This window comes from Lagopus muta, chromosome 15 (assembly GCF_023343835.1).
Source record: "Lagopus muta isolate bLagMut1 chromosome 15, bLagMut1 primary, whole genome shotgun sequence".
In the NCBI taxonomy this organism is placed as follows: domain Eukaryota; kingdom Metazoa; phylum Chordata; class Aves; order Galliformes; family Phasianidae; genus Lagopus; species Lagopus muta.
Window position 1 is genome coordinate 13,338,581 of NC_064447.1, and position 16,365 is coordinate 13,354,945.

The 16,365-nt window shown below is 42.5% G+C and overlaps 1 long non-coding RNA gene across 2 annotated transcripts; it reads left to right on the forward strand.

Annotated features, from left to right (window-relative positions):
• The first annotated feature begins 622 nt into the window (after positions 1-622).
• Positions 623-4,592, forward strand: LOC125700602 (uncharacterized). Of its 2 annotated transcripts, none has more exons than XR_007379982.1 (3): positions 623-731; positions 3,436-3,675; positions 4,089-4,592. It is a non-coding gene; the product is annotated as an uncharacterized LOC125700602 (long non-coding RNA). The 2 variants fall into 2 exon arrangements; XR_007379983.1 differs by having other exon boundaries at positions 3,436-3,519.
• The last annotated feature ends 11,773 nt before the right edge of the window (positions 4,593-16,365 follow it).

Sequence of the window (16,365 nt, forward strand, 5' to 3'; positions counted from 1 at the left end):
TATTTCCTAGGTCTTGAGAGTGTTTTTCACTAAAATTTCTGATATATTAATCTCATGTGGATTTTCTTTGTTACGCTTTGCCCTTATGCAAGTTTCTTCTGCCTTCCGTATGTTACCTGGTGTTTCTACAAAATGATACACATGAACATTCATTTCACCTCAATGTCTAGTGGCCCTTTCCCCTCTTACCTTCTCATGAGCCTTTGGAGAACTCCTGCAGTAGGGTTGCCTGTCTGCTGGCTGTTTATGTCCTGTAGTAGTTTCTGCTGACTTCAATTTTACTTGATTTCACCGCTTCATTTTTGTAGGCATGCCAGAGAGCTCATCCCCTCAAGAATGTCCTGAAGCCATCTTCTGACATAGTCAATAGCAGAAGTGATAGCTAAAGTATACATACATAAATAGTGGTTGCTCTAGTGTGCGAGTCTGTCTTGCAAATATGAAAATGTGACTGTAGGCCTGCACCACTGCACCCAAACCCCTCTGTACAATGAAATGAACTGGAATGTGTTACAGAGATTTTTCTTTGATAATGTCCGGCTTATAATTTACTTCCGGCTGAAGTAATTGGTGAGGGAGATCCATTTGAATGGCTTTGTAAGAACACTTTATTTTTCTGGTGCTGCAGGCTGCAAGTTTCACACTCTGAGACTGAATCCCATTAGCATCGTTGGGGTCCTGGGGAGAGACATTGATTTAGAAGTAGCTGAAATAAAGCACAGAAACAAACTGTAAGTGATTTTTGGCATTAGAAATGCAGTGTCTGTAACGCAGTGGCTCGGCTCCATACTTTAATAGGCTTTAACGTATCAATTATAGTGCTGAGTAGTAATTAGGGCTATGCAGCAAAACGCAGAGTGGCCGCTAAACTGTTCCAAAGTTGTGGGAGTTGGTGGGAAGGGGGATTTGGGAGCAGGCTGAGTTCTGGTAATAATACCACTGGGTTGGGAAGAGAAAGTGTGACTATTAAAATATGAATTCTGGTTCAGAATTGCAGGCAAGCCTTACCTATCCTCTGGTTTGTCCCTGCAGATTAAAGCTAAGGGCTGAGCAGTGGCAGCCCTTTGGGGACCACCAGCAGCAGTGTTCTCATTCTACCAGGCTGCAGCCTCTGCCTGCTCTGTTACGTGAAATGCATTTGGAAGCTGCACCACTTGGCTGCACTCTGTTGCTTGTGCAGCCAGTAGGGATGGAGGGTGACAGCTGAGAGATGGGGAATGCTGCTTCTCATTTCAGCATAGCCTAAGTACACTCCTAAAATTCCACTGTACAAAAGGATGCCCGGCATCCAAATCTGCTCCTGCTGTCCTGTTCTCAGCAGGTGAAACAATGCTGATTCTGGTTTTGATAAGCATTCACATTTTTGGGGACAAGGGCACTGCAGCCCGTGATTAATAATTATGCTTATTGCTGTTGGAATGGTGCAAACCACAAACTCACTAGTGTCCTTCTCTTGTTGGCTTTTTCTGTTGAAATTGCCCTTGAGACAGAATGAGATGCCCACTGGTACTGTGGGTGCTAGTTGAGGGGATGGCAGCCTTTCATCCATGTGAGGCTGTTGCTCAGTCCCACAGGCCTGGATGAGCAGAGCCCCTGGGTTCTCCCATTTCCAGGGTGGAGTCAAAGCCAGAAAACAAGTCTCCAATGCTTGTAGCCAGTGATCAATTGTAAGCTAAAGAAACATTTACTTTAAAGTGTAAATCGAGCAGCGTGAAATTTTTGCTCAGGGTATTCCTCTTGATGTTACTATTTTGATATGCCTAAGTTCACTGGTATAAATAGGGTGCAGTTGTCATCACATTTAACTAAAAAAAAACCCTCCTCAGCTGACAGCATAGGTATCATGGAGTCACGTCACCCCCTACTAAGTAACATTCACCAGGCTGAATGTAAGCCTCTGAATGACAATTGTGCTCTTCTGGCCTTGGCTGGCACATAATTTAGGAGTAAGGGAAGGCTTTCAGGAGCGGAGACTTGTAGGCTTGACGCAGAGCACCAATGAATCATACGCTTGAAAACTTCATCCTCCGTAGCTGCAAACAAAATCTCGTAGGAGCCAAAAGCACGGCGTGGGCCCCTTGGATGTGACCCAGCCTGGATCACTGCCAGGACCCGTCAGAGATCCAGCATGGCTGGAAGAGGGCCAAGCAGTGTCCTTCTTGAGGGTGGATGGTATGAAACGTTCACAAGAGCTGGTTTTGCCATGTAAGATCCGGCAGAGAGACGTGGTTGTTTTCTCCTTGTGGAGAGTGAGATGAAAGATTATCCCATTTTAGGACACGCTCTCTTGCTTATCCAGCAAAGCACTTTTATGGGCTCCATTACTGCTCTGCCTGAGTGTGCTGTAATCCTTAATGCATTTATTTTTGTGGGTAGAAAGGTCTTCTTCAGACGGTGAAGACATGAATGGGAATTATGCTGCATGCTGACAGAACAGATATTAGTATTGCTAGTCTCAGCAGTAGAGTAAGCAAGAAGTTTTACTTGAACCAGCGTATCTGAACATAAAAAATTAAAGGGGAGTCAGTCTGTGTGAGGGGAGGGAGAGCTGCCAAGACTCAGCTGGATAAGTAACACGTAGTAAATGCTTAGAGTCACCTTGCCAGACAAATATTTGCCTTTTACTTTGAATGAAGACCAAATCATGTCCTAACTAGTAGGACCAAGAAATTCCACACATTTTAGTAAGTTGAATGTCCTACAGAAACTCTCATGGTAAGTGCATGAAGGCAGACCTGAGGTGTTTGCTGAACAGACAGAAGTTTAAATAATAATAATAAAAAAAAGACTTTGGGAAGATATTTCAGTGTAGGAATATCAGAGAGAATACTGGGAGGGAAGGTGGAAGAAAGCTTTGGAAGTGAGTGTAGTTAAATATGATTGTATTTGGAGGACATATCTTCCTATTTAGAGGTGGTCAGGAGGGAATCCAGGTCAAAGTCTCCTGGAGGAGAACTGTGTCTTGTCCCTGAGTAAGATCAGCTCTGAAAAATATGTCATGGGAAGAGTGAGAAAATAGAGTGAAGATCGCGGTCCCTGGACGTTTCCAGTCACTTCTAATAACTGTGTAAAATTCTGTTGTTTGATGAACCAAACGTGGAAGACTGTGGTAAACAAAAGACAGCAGTTAAACTGTTCTTTTTGTGATAAATACGACCTTGGTGTCATTATTTCAGGGCTACTCCTCAGGGCAATATTCACGTTTGTGTGCCATCTGCTGTAATAATCTTTTGTGACTAATTTTTGGAAATAACTGGTTTTATTAGTTATTACGGTTGCTTTGACTTCAGTGTGACTAACCCAGTTCAGATGAAAATATAAATAATGAAGGGAGAATGAGACTGAGATAGGCCAGCTTCTTATTGCTGGTCTAAGAAAGAGTGGAATTCAGTGACTGGTTGTGAGACTTTCTCAGTGTACGTTTCTCTCCGACAGGTTTTTATTGCTTTAAACTGAGCCAGAAATGACACCCTCACGTGTCCCCCCGGGAAATCTGGGATCCAGAACTCTCTGCAGTCAGTAAGAATCTTTCCACTGGCTTTGGCCTATGGACTAAACTTCCTAAATTTCCATGGCATTTCTGGGACTAGAGTCTGAAATTCACTTGCTTCCCTTGAACTTTCTCATGTGTCCTTCTGGCCCGTATATATACCTTATATATACATATAGCATATGGTATGTATGATGGTATACCATCATTAATGCTTGTGCGGTTGAGCAGTCCTACAGTTTTTAGTCAGTAGGAAACACTGTCTGATAATCTGTCTAATTTGCCTTTCCTCTTACAGCTTGCTATATCCCCTTGGGCCCCCGTGATTTCCCTCCTTCCTAGCACTTGTACAGTCATGTTTTGTTACCTTGTATCATGTATGTAGACACGGCAGAACTTAATTAAAACGAACAAATACATCAAATTGTTTCACAACATACAATCTAAGTACTTATGTACCCTTCAAAGGCATATCTGAACCACCTGAATAAAGCAGTGTTTAGCAGCTATTAATTAAGTGATGTTTATACAACGCTTTGAACATGCAAAGTGGTGAGAGTTTCCAAGCATATCACGATCCCTGTTATCGCTGTTATAGGAAAATCAGGAATGTGTGGAACTGCTGTGAATCCCTCCCAATTACTGAGGACTTTGTGAGCTGCAGACAATCGAGCACGACAAACCAGCAGATCGCCTTTCTTCCAACTGGGTTGTCCTTTTGTTTCCAGAAAATGGTGTGAAGTGTAATTTTTTTTTTCTTTTGGCCACCTTGTTTATTTAAGCGCGTTTGTCAAAACCTACCGCAGAACGGTTATTCCAGCTTGAAGAAATCCTTCCGGGTCAGAAAGCCCTTTGGATGGCTTGGATCCAACTGCTCTCCTTCCCATTCCTCCCTTTTAAGTTCTGAGATTCTGTCAAAGTCTGGGCTGAATTCCTGAGGCCAGTTGGAGTGTAGCTGTTCTTTTGTTCCCCGCTGCCAACCACAGAAAGCGACATTCACCAGTTTTTGTAGTCAATGGCTTTAAAACCCCTATGTCTCATTGCTTCCTTTGAATGACCAGATGCAAAGCGGTGTATTAAACCTAGGAATGACTTTACAGAGCTTTTCCCTTGTAATGCTGGATGGGCTGCTGTGCTGTCCTTGTTTTAAAGGAGTGCCTTCAGCAGGCCGCCAGTTTCTTAAGACTGTCAAAGGTAAGACTAAATTCTGCAAAATAACATCTGGAAAGCCCAGATTCTCTAATATAAAAATACTATTTTCATCCTTGGTTTGAAGGCTTTATCTATTGGGGTAATTAATTCAGCTTAAAGGGATGTCTTCCATTACAAGTTATACACATTTCCATATAACCTGGTTTAAATGGAGATCTTCTTCAAGTAGTAGCTTTAGGGCTACTAAGTTTTTCTGCACTTGAAGTTCAGTGGATGTTTGGTTAATTTTTGTCCTCTTACCATTCAACAGTGAATTAAATTACTGTTCTGCTTAAGGATAGAGCTACAATCCAATTCATTAATCACGTCGAGATTTTTAAACCTGCTCTAGTCTGTTAAGACTTGTTCTTCATAAGGCTGGAAAATATTTCTTTCATCAATATGGCTTAATGCCTATAAACATGTTCTAATTATGTTTTCTTGGAATTAAGTTCATTACGTTAAATTTGGGGTCTGCATCTGAGTTGTGAGCATCTGCTACATTCCCTTCAGACGTTACTGATAAAAATAATGGTGTGGGACTTCCAAAAGTACTCATTTTTGCCAAATTCGGTTCCTCTTGAAGTCAGTCAGAGTTTTACTCTTCCTTCAGTGGTGTGGACTTCAGCCAAATCTGAGCACTTCTCAGAACCTTTTAGTTATTTTATATATAGTATTTTATAACAATAGATAACAAATAACTTCATAGCATTTTCAATCTCAGAAACGACCTCAGAAAATAGTCTACACAAGGTGTTATTTCATTCTGTATAAGTATTTATTCCTTTTCTTTTAAAAAATACGTGTTGTTGTTACTATTGTTCTGTTCTCTGGAACAGAATCACAGAATTGTAGGGGTTGGAAGGGACCTCCAGAGATCGAGTCCAACCCCCCTGCCAAAGCAGTTCCCTACACCAGGTAGCACAGGTAGGCATCCAGGCAGGTCTTGAACATCTCCAGAGAAGGAGACTCCACCACCTCCCTGGGCAGCCTGTTCCAGTGCTCCGTCACCTCACTGTAAAGAAGTTCTTGCGCATGTTTGTGCAGAACTTCCTATGCTGCAGTTTCCAGCCGTTTCCCCTTGTCCTGTCTCCACTCAAAACAGAGGTTTAGTGAGCATTTAGGGTGAAAAGTACTGTCAGATCTGTGGATTTACATGAAGAAATCCTCCAGAAACCTAAAGAACCCATTTCAGACTCAAAAAGTTATGGCTTTATATAGAGAATCCTCACCTTGTACAGAAACAAGAATAATATTTTTGACTGAGAACCCTCCAGGAGTTTGATCTTTTTCTCATTAGCACTACCACAATTGATGCAGTTCTACTTCATTCACAGGGACCCATATCTTGAGGACCTTAACAGGAAATAAGATCAGGGATTTTTCGTGAGATCTGACATATCACAGATTCCTGATCTTTCTCTTGAAGACAAGTGAAATTATACTTTCACTGCTGCTTTGATTTTAAGGATGGAACAGAGCGAACTGGTTGAAAACAAAGGGAGAAACTCTTTACCCATTAAAACCCACCTTGTATGGTATCAGTTCCATGTTTTAGTGAATGCATCCTTACGACAGCAATATTTAGCAACACCCTATCTATTGATATAAATGCTTTTTTTTTTTTTTTTTGAATTAATTAAAATTAACTGCTATGGAGTCAGTAGTTTTGGAAGTGATGCAAGACAGTGCAATTCTGGGAAGTGAGAGACAAAAATAATTTCCAATGGACCTTTGGGCCTGCCAATGTTCATGAGTCTCACTAAGTGCATTCCAGCAACACCAAAGGCCCCTAGCTGAGATCAGTGCCACTTTTGACAGGTATATGGGGGGGGGGGGGGGGGGGGAATTCCTCTCACTTATCTCAGAACTGGGTGTCTGGCTGCAGGTAGGTGTGTAGGCTCCGATTATAATCTGTAGGGAAAGATAGTTGCCTCCAGAAGCCAAGTCACTGCATCCAGCCCATAACTGAGGTATGACAAATCACCCTCTGGCATTTCCTACATCTCTCTGTTGATGACAGCAAGCCCAAATGAGGAGACATCTCCATGCGAGGCAGCTGGAGTTGGGTGGGATCAAACCCACCCAGGATGCTCTCCAGTCACTAATTACAGTGACAAAGGGTCTTGCAGATAGACGTGTGTTTAAAATAGCCAGCTCAGGTGCTGCAGGTTGCAGGCCCCACCAGGTGAGGTCTGGGGAGTTTTTGTTGTTGGAGACCACACTGGGAATGTCCCAAACCCTTCAGTGGCTGTGTTGCTATGAGCTGTGTCACTAGTTCAGCTGCTGGGCTCCACCTCGAGAGACCACTCCTCACATCCAGAGCAGGACTGGACTGCGAAGGGTGAGGGAAGGAACCAAGACCCATATAATTGGAGGTAATGGTGTCTGAGTCCCCCAGCTGTCACCACTGGAAAAGGCTCTGCTGAAGTGTCGAGGCAGGAGTGCTGCTGCAACCATGAAACATTGTTTGCCACTGAGCTTGAGACCTTGCAAGATGAAAACTCTTCTTTTGAGCTTTCCAACTCAGCTTCTAAGTGGCTTGGCTGCAAGTGACTTATACAGCTGATGCATAATTAAAAAGCCATTTCCATTCATTTCACAGGCAGTGTGCAGATTTCTCAAGTGTCCATTGGTTACTATCAGCTTTTGCTGACAGACCATTAAACTTGCCCCCGGGTTTTAATTCTGTTCCTGCCTTTTTTTTAAAGCACATGCATTTGGAGAACTGTCTGTCAATAATTACAAGGGATTGAGTCTCAGCTCTTTTATTCTGGAAGCTGCCCTGCTGCTGGAAGAAAAATCTAACAGAAACATACTGCAGCGAAGTGTTCAACATTGTGACATTGCTTGGCATGAGAGATTGCTCCTTCTGACAAGTTAAATGCTAATTTTTTTATTGAAGGTAACAGTGAAATGTGGAATTGGTCTCTGCACTTCACTTATGTAAGAAATTAGGAAGAAAGCCGCCAGCAATTGCCGTTCCAACATTATAAACTTTACAACATGCTGTTGAACCAGAGGAAACCCTTTGATTGTTAGAAATCCATGAGCCTTGCTGATCACTGGGGAAAATATTTTTTTTCCTTCACAAAGAGACAAATACTCATTTCTTTGTGGGTAACTGAAGCAGTAATTATCGTAGTTATTGCAGTGCACAAGTAGAGTGCGCCTGGACCAGTGGTCCAAGATTTTAATTGGTCAATGACAATGCCTTCTGCAGGAGGAATGCATTTTAAAGGAACAACCCAAGACCAGAAGAGGATAACTGACCTTTCAGTGAGGGAAAGTTGCCAACATTTTCAGCAAAACTCAGGAACAGCTATTCAAATCCTGCAGTCCAATGCCCAGACTGTTCCCTGTCCCCAGTTATTTCACTTTATGTTTCGATCATTTGCGATGAATTCTATATGACGTTCTTATGTCATAAAATGAATCTTTAAATGAGATGAGTCTGAAAAGCAGAGTGTATGCAGAATGAGAAATGGAGAATGAGACTTCTTTCATTCAGCTTCTAGGCTATCAGAAATGTTGCATTTTTCTCCATAGGCTTCAGGAGTAAAAAAACTTGAAGTTTCTTCTATTTCAAGGGGAAACTCTGATCCTCATGCACTCATTTGTCTCCAGGGAGACCACTGAAGGAAAACAAAATACTGAGAAATGGGAGATAATTCAGGAGTTAAAAGTAATGCATTTATGTTAGAAATATCGGTGTTTTTGGAGTTTAATTTTCCGCTCGGTACTCCAAAGGCTTTGGGTATGGAGAGGTGCTCTATTACTCATCTTATCTGTAAAGCTCTCCCCCTCACCACATCCTGTAACAGCAGTCAGCATGTTGTATGGTAATTAAAAGGTGAGATGAATATTTGCTGGCATGCTCTGTAAAATATCTCCAATCGTCTTCCTGTAGCTATCAAACACATAAAAAAGAAAAGGGATGTAATATAAACAGAGAAAGAAAATGATTGTGACGGTGATTCTCTATCAAACCATGCAAGGATTCCTCTGACTTTCTGCCTGAGAGTCCTTTCTTCTGCTTTTTTTTTTTTTCCACAAAAAGTAAATCATCTTAGTTTTCCTGTCTGCACTGTCTCTTAGACCAAGACAGCTAAAATCTCCAGATGCTGATGTTTTTCAGGCTTGTTTCCCATTTGGAGCCTCACGGGCAAATTACCCTGTCAATCAAGTATTTTCAGTAAGAAAATAGAGGCATTTATTCCACAGAGTTCAGGTTTCTCCAGCCTTTGTGCTGTCCCAGCCACTGGCATCTGAGACGCCTGATCTGAAGTGCAGCAGTAATTTTTGGTGCTTCTGTTGTGATGGTCTGTGATGTGGGCTGTAGGGAAGGGGACCTGCCAGATTTTTACATCACTTGGCCTTCCTGAATGGAAGAGAGATGTCTCTCAGAGCAGAGCTCTGTATGAGCAGCATGGCTGTGAAATAAGGCCACAAATCCAAGTTGGTAAAACATTCCTTCTTTTACAAAGGGCGTAACGCTGTAGGATTCTTTACAGGCCAGGTTTTGAAAGAATGGCCACAAGAATGGATCCACACATAAGGTCTGCCAGGCTCAGTGTTCTGAACCTCACAGCAGTGCCAAAAGGGATCGGTGTCTGATGAGAGGCACCTGAGCTTAGGTTGCCATGAGGCTACTTGCTCTCCATTGGCATTTCCCTGTGGGATGTATTTTGATTTCAAGCAAGTAGGAACTAGTTCCTACAGGACACTGAGTGATCACACTTTTGGGATTGTTTTAGATGCTGTCTATCCTCAGAAAGATTCAGCCTTGTTTTTGATACTGCTAAGCCCTCTGCACATTGTGGTAGCAGTGTCTGTACATGCACTGTACCAGGATTTCACCCATATTCCCTTTGACTGATTTTGGACTGCTGCTTTCCCATTGCAATGAATGTCACCTTGTCCTGTGACAGCAGCGCAGAGGGCAGAACGCTTACTTTTCATATCAGAGATGCACATGGAGTGTTGTTTCAGGATTGCTTTGGCTTACTTTACTCACCTGAAGGCTTCAGCCATCCCTTGAACATTCACCCTTCCCTGACTCTCTTTCTCCTCTGAGTTTGGTGCATGCTTGCTTTCTGCTCTGCAGTGCTCCGTCATACCAAGCCCGACTCTGTGCTCTGTGATTCAGCAAAGCACTTAGGCCCATGGCAAACTTTAAACTCAGAACAGGCTGAAGTGCTCTACTTAACAGAGATCAGATTATTCACGTGCTTGAAGATAAGCATTTGCTTAAGTATTTTGCTGAATCAGGCTTAAACACACACATTAAGTTCATCAGCAAATTTTACCCTAAAGGTGCCTATCTCTCTCCATTGACTGTAAAGGGAGACTGGATGCCTAGTTTAAATTAGATAGCTAATCTTTAGACAGCTAGAATGAGGTGAGAGGAATCCTATCCTCTCTATCTATCTATGGTGACAGCCCCTGATCTCAGCTGGGGACCCTCTGTATTGCTTTAAGGCAATTAACAGGAATCACAAATGAAGATGGGTCCAAGTGATTGTGGAGAGTGAAGTTGCCCTTCCCTTCCTCCAGCAGAATGGCATTCACTTGCTGCAGGTCTGAAAGTTTAATTCCATGTCTTGAATTCTGCTCTGTGACAGCACCGTGTGGTTTTCTAATGATCTCCTGGAAGAAGGGAGATTTTGAAGTCCTTGTGCTTTGAAGTGAGCTTCACACTGGCTTCTGAAAACTTACCAGAAAGATTCCAGCCTTGACCTAATGGTTCAAAGTGACGGAGATTGAGCTGAAACGTGACTTTAATGTTGTCTCAGCTTTTTGTTTCAGTTTTGATCTTTAAACTCAGGGTTGCCACATAGTCAGGAGTGATACTGGACTTCTGCCAGACCTGCCAGTGGCACAAAGGCACATGGCACAATGGAACATCACATGCACAGTGACTCAAGAGCGTTTGAAATGCTTGTGTACATGCAGAGATACCATTTTATAATGCAAAATTCCAGTGATGGATGTCAGCTTAATTCTTACAAACTGAGATTTCAAGAAAATGCCCTATGTGAAAGAATGTGAGGTTGGTTATAAGGAAAAACTTATTCTCAGAAAGAGTGGTGCAGCACTGGCACTGCTGCCCAGGGAGAGGTGGGGTCGCAGTCCCTGGAGGTGCTCCAGAGCTGAGGAGATGTGGCACTGAGGAGCATGGCTGGGGGTGAGGGGGGATGGGCTGGGGTTGGGCTTGGTGGTCTTAGTGGAATTTTCCAGGTTAATGCTTCTATAATTCTCTGATTCTGTGGACAATAGCAGTATAATTGATCTAGATATGATGCTCTTCACTTGGCTTATCCTGGATAGAAAGACCTCCATTCATTTTTTTCCACTGGTTACCTGCACAAAACAGTGCTGCCAGCTGGGTAGATTTTTAACCACCGGTACGCCTTGCCTTTCTCTTGTGATGCTCAGCATTCCCTTAATACTCATCACTATCAATAATGGCAATTCTGGTAGTGGAAAGACCTGGGGTTTCCACCACGCAATGGTTCATTTAAAAATGAATCAGAAACTCACACTTCTTGAAACTAAAAGCGTTATGTTGGCACTGGCGCCTAAGAAGGGAATTGGGGAAGTCTCCCCTGGGCTGAAATGCTTCCTGGCTGGTCAGCAGGATTCCTGTGTATTCCCCACTGTGCCCTGTTCCAGACACAAAGGGGATAACTTGGCAGTGGAGGATCAGATCCCTCAGTCTGAGTCCTAGGAAAGAAAAGATTGTGTCCTGACAATGTATTTGAGCAGCACAGACTGGGCAATACTTCCAGGTATTAAGCTGTGCAAGACATGGAATGTCATAATGACTCAGATTGGAAAAAAAAGTACCAGCAAGGGAAATATTAAAACTGCTCATCCCCCACCAAAAAGTATGTCATTTTTTAACCATGCCTCTGAAGTGTTAGTTCGCTTTTGGCATTTTTCCTCTTTATCTAAACCTCTCAAGTCGGCTATAATGACAGCATAAGTTGCATGTTACTTCATGCACGGCCTTGCAAAGCTCTGGAATTCCTTAGGTGTCCTAAATGATGAGCTCCTTTACGACAAATGACCTATACTCTGCCTGATGTTTCCTAATATGCTGTGAAAGGCACACGCATTGGGTTGAGTTCATCGTGCTGTTAGATGGTCACTGGTCTGCGCATGGCGAAAACCTCACATCTTTTATTGAAAATGGATTTAATGATCACTCACATGGGATAAAGGCAATGAAAATGCAGATCCATCAGTGAGAACCAGCAGAAGGAACAGTATAAAATAAGGAGGAACCTTTACCAAAACGTTACCCCTCATTTAAACTCAAACCTGAATAAAAGAATCTGTGACATTTGGTTCTTAATATTTCATTTTTCTTCATAGACCTTTTTTCTTAATTTTATGGAAATGTTTGACGACTTTTTTTTTTTTTTTTTTAATGTATTTTCATTGGGTTGAGAGCAGGATACAGGGGAAATAACACAAGAAAAACCTAATCTCAGGGAATTTTTCTTCATTAAAAAGAGAAAAAAACAGTGTTCTGGGGAGTTTCAGTTAAATATCTGCTGTGATGGGTGCAACTTTCCCTTGGCCTATAATAGGTGTTGTAATTTATGCTTCCAGAAAGTGGGAAAGCAGGGATATTTCCCTGATGTGGTAGAATTTATACTCAGTTTGCATGCATCTAAATGAGCATGGGAAGGAGGGAAGGGTGGGGTGGGGGTCAGCACTGTGATTCTGGCTTTGCCTGGACCACTGGGCTTTTTGCTGATTCCCAGAGTGAGGAATGATTGCTGGCATTTTTTTTTCCTCCTTTCAGTACTAAAATGGCCATGAGAAATCCAAAGCTGCTATTTTTTGCAAGCATGGACTGGTCTGATTTTTGGTACCCCACAAATACAATTTTTTGTTTGTTTGTTTTAATTACCACAACACCTTTATGTTCTTTGGCACTACTAAAATGTTTGAGAAATGTTTTAAATCTTGAGAAAGAAGTCTGTAAACTAATGAGGGGAGCCCTTAGCATCGTGTCCTGCTCTCCACAAAGGCAAAGTCCACCAACTATGAAGCCTGAAGAGATCATACACCTAATGCTTTTACTGATATGAAGCCCAATTCTGTTCTCATTTGAACAATGTACAATTTAGACCATTGTACATGCGAAATCCTCCAAACCTGGGGTTTTCATAAATGCAGGTCGCTCGATATGTGAGGCCTCTTTGCAAGTGTGAGGTTTTTGGCACCTCCTCCACACCTTCTTTTTGAGCAGGACCCCATTTGACAACATTGAACATGATCTTTACAGAGTTGCCAGCTGTGCTTTGAGGATCTCAGGTTGTGAGAATGCTGTTGTCATTTCTGGATTTACCTCCTGATTTCAGATGCAATAACTCACGTGACACTCAGATTCCAATGGTGCTATTGCTCATGCACCGTTCTGACCTGATTTGGGGCTAAATGGGAATCTCATGAACTCTTTTTAGAGGGTATTGTCATTTTCTGAGATATTTTTGAACTTTTATTAACAGCTGTGTCCTTCAGTAGTTGTTAATAAATCACTGTTGTAGTTCAGACACTCACAGAATAGATAGGAAACCAATTGGGCTCTGAAAGATTATTTCTCTGTTTATTTAGCCGCCAACTCTGCTTGTAACCGATAGGTTTAAGAGCTGGGAATGTCACCTTTCCCTCAGTGCTTTAGTTGACTTGTTAAAGATAGTTGTTTGCATTTGATAAATGAGAAGATGACGAGGGGCAGGCTAAATGCAGTGGGATTTGTTATCTGCAAAGGTTTGGGATGGGAATTCCTCAAGTAGGTAAAGCTGCTGGCTTCTGGCAATGAGTAACTGTTTTGTTTCAGATGCAACTTGAGCTCCTCAGTGCCTGCTCTTCCTTTCACACGTGCATACACACCCTCTTGGGTCTGCTCCAGCTCTGTGTGATGGCTTAGGGGAAGCCAAACTGTTCCTTCCTTTCAGTTGGCTTAGAAGCTTCAGAGTCTGCAAAAGGCACGTGTGTATCTGTGAGCCTCAGACTGCTTGAAGACATGCTCGATTGCACTGGAAAATGTGCAAAATTGCAAATGGAAATGTGCTAAATGTGCAAAAAGTGGAAAATACAGGGGAAGTGGAAGCCTGTCGGAGGGAGCCAGTATGGTTTAGTGAAGTGTCAAAATGAAACAGGCAATTTTAGGGGCCAGATTTGTTTTCAAGTTCAGCAAACACATGGGCAATTGCACACACAGTTTGCTGCAGCAGTAAACAGAAAAAAGGGAACAGAGCATAAGTGGTTGTGACCACTTACCTCCTATGGCTTGACTGTGACTGTGGGGGTTCGTATATGGATACCTAACAACACAAGTTACCTGGACAATTTATCACCAGGAATACGCTCAGCTTTTCTGAAAGTCTGCATGTAACAGCACACCATTTTAATGTAAAAATCCTACAGCAAATGCTGGAGTTCAAAACAAATCCCTCTGCTCTGTACTTCACAACTACATTTATAGTATCTCTTAGCTGAAGTGGCTGTACACATTCCCATTGCACTGGGTGATATCATCCAGTATCCAAAATCCATCCAAAATCAAGTTCTGCTTTGGGACATTGTTGTACTGTGAGCTGGTTTGAGTTTGCAAGTTGTCTGCAGTTTGGCTTTTCTGGCTTCTTGCATGCAGGTTATTTATTGTGAGTGTATAACATAAAAATAATGCTTTGAATATAGTGATTAGAAGTGGGCCAAAGGGGCTGGGATGTAAGTAATGCCATGAGAGTCTGGAGGCAGCACGTTGGCTGGTAGCTCCCCAAAGACTTGTTTTTTTTTAAAAAAGAGAATAAGTATGAAAAGATTGATTGATAATGGAAGTGGCCAACAACTGAAAATCATCCCCTGTAATTATTAGTGGAAAGGAATGGTTTGGATTACACAATGTTGCCTTAATCGTAATATGGCTTAATGAGGAGTGAACGCACAGTGTGAAAACATGAAATAAAACAGCTTCTTCTCCCACAAGGTTATAAAAAAAGATTATTTCCAGTGGAAAGTAGGTGTTTAATTATCCAAGACCAAGCACATGGTTGGTCTGTCTATGAACTTTACAGCTGGACTGCTGTTTGTTTTAGCTGCTGTGTTACAGCTGATGGCTGCAAATGAAATCTGTTTATATGGTAACTATGAATATAATCCTATTGTCTGAAAAACCAGACTCACCTGCTACTGTGGGTAGAGAGGGAAGGGAATTTACTTCTTGCCATTATTATTACCTGCATCAAAAGAATGGGACTAATTCCACTATGATGCCAAGTGTTCTTTCTGTTACCAAGTACAATGCAATTGCTGCAGTGCCCTTTTGTAGAGTAGTTTCTTCAAACCTTCTTCCCCTCCCATTGTTCGTCCACAAACCATTTCAGCAACTCTGAAGTTCTCCCATTGACAGTGACCTCTGGGGTTGAGGGACCATAGGGATGTGCTGCCAAACTCACAAGATGTGATAAATCTGGAGAAGGAAAAGGAACCTATTTGAGACTAGTAACAAGGCCAGAACTCAGAAAATCCTATGTTGTTTAGATCCACATTAGCAGTTTGCTGACAGCAGAGCTGCAATCACTGCTGTCATTGTTCGTAATGGGCAATGGCAGAGCAGGCCCAGCACTTACCAAGGCAGGGATTTCTGCCAAATACACTCCTCCTTAATTCCCTTTGTATCCATCAGGGTGGGGAAGGGAGAAGTCACTCCAGTCTGGGTGCAGCTGGCAATGGCATTACGAGAAGCAGGGGGACATCTGGGACAACAAGCACCCTGTGTGATTCTTTCAGGGACTGAGCCAGTAAAGATTAACACCTGCTTCCAACATCCATGTTCTAAGTAGCAACTTCCTTCCACAAAAGCTGAGTTTAATTTCTTCCCCTCTCTTTTATTTTGTTGCTAGCAGTGCACAGTTGTGTTGATAGCAGAGGCTTGTGCGCTGCAGCAGGGCACAGCTGGTGTCCCATACGCCCTGTGAGTCTCTCAAAAGAACATGCATTCTTCTCAGAAACTCCTTCAAGGTAAAACAGACAGGGCACTTTAAATGTCAACATGACACATGGTTCATGAAATACGAGTGAAATGGGATCTCTGAACTTCAGGTCCAACATACTGAGAAATCTAAACTTCCAATTAAAAAAAAAACAAACAAACCAGCAACAAACCCACCAAAACAACTCCAAATAACCCTGTTTGGTGAATAAACTGGCTATTTGATTTGAAAATGTATCTCATTTTCTTGACTCTGAAACCCTGGAAGAAGCTCAGGGAAAAGGGAGGAGGAAGAAGGGAAAACAGGGGCTTTTGAAATTCACAAATAAGGGAAAATATAACTCAATTATATCTGGTTGCAGAGCTTCTTTTTATTAATGCACAGTCCCAGTAGCAGGTTGCCATGATAGAGGACAGTTGTGGCAGAAGGTGCAAAGCAGGTTGGGGATAGGAGGGGAGGACTCCAGGGCACATTGTGCTTTTTATGGTTTTACAGCCTCCGACCTCCTAAAGCCTCTCCCTTTGTGTTGTCTTTCATGGGAAGCCTGGCTCTGTACCACCTTTCTGCATGGACATGAAACTCCCTGTACAAGAGAGATGTCATTGGCCAAGTTCCAAGCCTACTGCTATGGCAAGCAGCTTGAAAACTGCCCTTTCAGCTCCCCTGAGA